The following is a 5655-nucleotide window of genomic DNA, read 5'->3' as shown; positions in this document are numbered from 1 at the left end:
ATCTAGTGGTGTGGACAACTTGCACTTAGCTTCTTAAATCTCTCCTAGTACTTATACAAGCTTTCACCACTAAGCTGTCTAATTCCAGAAATGTCTTCTCTTATAGTCGTGGTCCTAGATGCTGCGAAGAATTTCTCCAAAAAACAATCTCTTAAGATCATCCCAACTAGTGATATACCTAGGCGCAAGATACTATAGCCTATGTGGAATAGACTATGTGGAACTCCTTCAGATGTTTATGTGGGCATTCACCTATAAGACCATGAAACTTGGGCAACAAATGGATTAGTCCAGTTTTGAAAACATATGGAACATCTTCATCAGGATATTGGATGCGCAAGCTTTCATAAATGAAATCAGGTGTGGTCATCTCCCTAAGAGTCCTCTAACGAGGTGGAGGTTGAGCCATATTATTCTCAATATAAAAAAACACCAGAGTCAGAATCATATGTAGTATACACAAAATAGGGAGTGGTAGACAAAAAAGGAGAATGCTCAGAATTATGCATACTAATGTTATCTAATGTTATTGACTCTGGATATAAATTCCTAGAAGGCCTAACTAATCTATGAAAGGTCCTATCTATTTCAGGATCAAAGGGTGGTAGTGGTCCAAGATTGCCCATAGTCATGTACTAAGTCAACGCATATCATGCAAAGTCAACACAAGCATACATAGGGGGTACAATTGCAAGTATACTCAAACTTTATCCAAATGAGATGAAAATTTGTGAGGAACACCCTAAAATCATGAAAAGATATCACAAAAATTTTTAAAGCAAAATTCAAAGTATAATTATTTAACCACTAAAAGAAATTTAGGAAAAACATGAAAATATAACTTGAAAAATAAAAAAGAAATAGTAAATGACATTTTCTACCCCAAAGGCATATGTGATATGTCTAATTCTGATAAGAGGATCAAAAGTTATGGCAGTTTGAAAGTTTTCACAAATTTGGGTTTCAAAAATTTTTGTATCTCAAAATTAGGACTACCATAAGTGTTTTTAGAATTTTTCTATGAAAATATGGACAAAAAGAAGTTCACACAAAAACTTTCAAAGAAAAATAACACCTCTAGCTATCAAAACAAAAAATGCCAACTAATTAGGAAAATTGGGTACTATTCATGATTGTTTTTAGGGTGGTTTTCAGGGTGGTTTTCATGGTTTCATATTTTCATGCATAAACATGCCAAATAGCTCCAATTAACATAATTTTGACTGGTTGAACATGCAATCAGTAGCTACTAAAATATAACACAACACAAAACTCACAAAATGAACACACAAAACACACAAAAATTAAAAATAGTACACTCAAACAGAACACACACTAAATAGAACAAACTAATACGAAACAAAACCTAAGACAAAACGCTGGTCCTCAACAACGACAAATTTGATGTTGATGTCGCGCTCCTCTCACCCCTAATCAAACAAGAATTAATAGACTAAACGAAGAATAATCCAATTTTCAATAGAGCGAATTAAGAAAATACTATGCACCTATTTAATCACTTTGTCCCATACAAATTAAGCAATTGCGGGTCTAATCAATTAAGCGAATATTTATACAAATCAAACTATTAAGCGTGAACCCAATTTGAAACGCATAGAACAGATTATATGATGCAAGTTAAGAAGAACAGAACCATAATGATAATGCAGTAATCTCAAGGAAGCAATGCAATCTCCCTGATTACCAACCCAGCAAAATCCAATCTTCCATTAAGAACGAAATGCAAACAAAGAAGAAAATGAATGAGTAAAATACAAAGTCGACTAAATGTAACAGAGTAGAGATAGAAAGATCAAACACTAAGTTTTATACTGGTTCGGCCAAGCCTACATCTAGTGTCCTTCCACCACAGGAAGCAAATGCGCTATAATGATCAAGGTTTTTACAACAAGGATTTTATAGAGACCTCCATGTCAAAAATATAAAACACCTCTCTAACCCTCTAATCAAAATAAAGGCATACAACAAGAATCCCCTCTCTTACCTTCTTCAACCCTATGAGAAACCCCTCAAAGTCAAGAACGTCACATGCTCTTCTTCCTATAATCACAAAAGGGAATCATCCCAATCTTCAATAGATTTTCAACTCTGATCTTCCAGTAAACACCTCTCTGTGCAGATTTGATTAGCTCTTTGAAAACCCAACAACCTTGCTTCTCAAGAAATCACAAATTGATAATCACATGTTCAACCTTGTTTCTTGGAGCGTTTCTCTCTTTCTGTAAGTTTCACACTTTCTGGAAAAGATATCAAAATGATTAGAATCACAAAAGCACTTACAGCATTCAAATTCACGTCAATTTATAGCAATAGAACATGTAACACAATGTAACACAAAATAACATATTATAGATGTGTTATCAATTATGTGTTGTCATCATAAAAAGCAAACAGAGACATTACTGAGATATCAACAATCTCAAAAATCTCCCCCTTTTTTGATGATGCACAACAATGATTGATAATCAACCATGTTGCACAATTCAACACCTGTAAACAATCAATTACAATCATCAAAATTCTCCCCCTTTGGACATTAGCAAAAAAGGTAAGCACAAAGTAATTGATTTGCATGTAACCAGTCATAGAGATGCATCAGATATAACAATTTAATCAGATTATGATGCTCCCCCTTAAACAGATATTCACATGAATTTAAAAATCTCTCCCCCTTAAATGAAGGCATGTGAATTTTATGAATCATATGCAATACTCCCCCTATCATTATGCATGTATTCATCTCAAGTTACAGATACATAATGCAGTATACAAAATCAGTATTAGAGCACATTACAACATATCAGCAGCTAAGCATATCATATATATCACACTAATATCACAACATTAATGATATAATTCTCACTCATCAAAACAATTTTATCTCTTTATCATTTCAAGACATGTAACAGAGATAAGAATAAGCAGTTTATATCACAAATATCAAGAGTTAAAGATATTAGATATTCCAGTTTTTGGAATCTTTAAACCCTTGTTGAAACACAGTCGATTAGTGCACAGTCTTAAACGACTTCATTGCTGTTCTGAGATTTGATTTTCCAGATTTATCCTTCCAATCAGCAATGTTCCTATAAAACCTTTCAAGACCTTTACAGATCAAGCATTTTAGAATCAATAATATACAGGAAATATCACAGATAAGAAATGAGTATGCAAATGTATTAATGAAACAATAATCAGTAACACACTATACTTCATATTTAACATAATCAACTTCAATCAGATTAACAAAGGTATTTTCAATACTGACTAATTAAAGCAAACATCTGATTTCATTGATATTAAACATGAATTACAATCAGAGTTAAATGATTCTGCAACATCATATGCAATATTAAAAAATGAAGCATATGAAATATTTTTCAAAAACAGTTTTGAGCAATATGCAATCATTTTGATGCTAAACATGTATAGAATAACAATATGAACATGTTAAGCAGTTTATTTTAGCAGAAATACACTTACAAACCAATGAAACATTTTTTAATCGATTGATTACAATCTAACTAATAAAAATCTTGCTGAGTGAATGTGTTCAATAACACATATAAGATCATTACAGCAATAATCCTGCATAAGACAACTTTTCTCAACATTATTGAGTGTTAGTCTAGTAAAATATAGTACTTACGATGCAATTTGCAATATCAAATAAGTATGAATATGCAATGAAGTATATGACAGTGAAAATAACATATTTGCATTCATACAATAGATCCAGTACTCATGTATCATGTGCAATGTGTATGTATCAAAGAGTATTATACACAAAGAACAAAGATATATCAAATATAGTGCAGTAGAAAATATGATTCCAGTTTAATCAGAGTAGTATCAAAGCATTATGGTTCACAAATATGCATATCAAAAGAATGATGATTTGTAAATCAATTTTGAGCTCTATGCATTCTATGATTTAAAACTTGTGCTAAACATGTGTATTAGTATATTTGAAACCAGTTTGGCATCATAGAAATCAGTTAAAAGCAGGTAAGAACATGTAAGACAAGTGTTTCATACTTTAACAGATTAAATTTAAAAAATCTGATAGACTTAATCGACTTTGTAATTAGTGTAATCTGTTAAAGTTCGCAGATTTTATTTTTAACAGAAAGTTCGCAGATTTTATTTTTAACAGAGTATAAGATTTTAGAACCTGTTTTGATTGCTGTAAAAACATTTTCTCAACATTTCAACATGTTAGTATCATCATAAATTTGATACTTGCAGTAATTGAATGTTAATATGTATGATTTATGAATGATATAACATGATCAATTTATGTGTCAGATTATGAAAACTTCAGTTCAAAGTACTTAATCAACTATGAAATTTGTTTAATCCATTAAAATTCGCAGATACAATCAAGAATCAAAGTTCATGTATATAGATCTGTTTTGCTCACATCAATACCTACAAAAACATCTTTCTCAACATTTTGCAATGTTAGTATCCAATAATCATGAAATGAACCCGTCGTTTTATAATGTATAAGCAAAGAAAGACTATGATCATTGAACTATGTCATCAAGTGAAATATTAGTTTTAACAATCATAGCATGATCAATATAGTCATTCAATGCATTTATCTAAATCACAAAGCATTTAGATATGCAAATATTGGAGTCAACACAATCATCCAAAACAGTTTTTAACCATTGATTAAGAGACGAGGTTAAATCTGTTTGAAACAACAAAGAAACTCTCTCTGGAGCAGATTTAACAGACTACGTTTTTAACGTAACAGATTAAATTTCACAGAAACTATCATTTTGCATATTTTCACACTATCTCTTCATATCAAGCAACAAGCACACATCACATACATCAAAATGATTATGTAGAACACAAATGATACACATTTTATCAAATTTACAGCTTGTTACCACTTTTGATGACTCTCAAGATGACATGATCACTTTAAATGTGAGATTTTCTTCAGCTTTATGCATCATCTTGAGTCTAGTCCTTTTCCATTGCTTTCAATCTTCTGCAAAACAGTTTACAAGTTTTGATGTAGATACCCATTTGAATTTGGGTCCTTTCATGTTAGAAGATTTTAATGGTTCCTTAGGAATCCATTTAACCTTTGCTTTTGGAACTTCATAATTTTTGTAATAACATGAATTTGATGCATGGCCTAACTGGTTGTAGTAAAAACAGACAATTAAAGAGGGTTTGCTTATGTCAATAAATCTTCTGGTTCTAAATCTATTACTTTTACCGGAATACCCTATTCCTTCTTTATTCAACAGACCCCTTTGTGAACCAAGTAGAGCATCAAGATTTGAACTACCTAGTGTGAATTTTGATAAAGTTTTCATAAGATATTTAATTCTTTCCAACTGTCTTGGACAGATTTCACACTTTTGATCACACTTCTTGTTCACATGCATAGTGTTTTTGGATATATTCTCTAGAGATTCTAGCTTTGATTTCAAACTATTATTTTCATTATAAAGAACCTCTAATCTATTTTCCAGCCTCTTGTTTTCCTTTCTAAACTTGATGATTAAGTGCCGCAGTTTCATAGCTTCATCATACAATTCTTGAAAGGCATCAAGTAGTTGATAGTACCTATTTTCGGTGCAGTAAGATATTATAGATTTTTCCATC

The 5655-nt window shown here is 31.4% G+C and overlaps 1 non-coding gene across 1 annotated transcript; it reads left to right on the top strand.

Moving 5' to 3' along the window:
* LOC124847109 (small nucleolar RNA R71) lies at positions 1-107 on the top strand. Its single transcript, XR_007029600.1, has one exon. It is a non-coding gene; the product is annotated as a small nucleolar RNA R71 (small nucleolar RNA).
* The last annotated feature ends 5548 nt before the right edge of the window (positions 108-5655 follow it).

Source organism: Vigna umbellata, chromosome 5, assembly GCF_029865625.1.
Source record: "Vigna umbellata cultivar VRB3 chromosome 5, Vumbellata_1.0, whole genome shotgun sequence".
In the NCBI taxonomy this organism is placed as follows: Eukaryota; Viridiplantae; Streptophyta; class Magnoliopsida; order Fabales; family Fabaceae; genus Vigna; species Vigna umbellata.
Note: the sequence above shows the minus strand (reverse complement) of the source record. Positions and strands in the feature narration are given on the sequence as shown.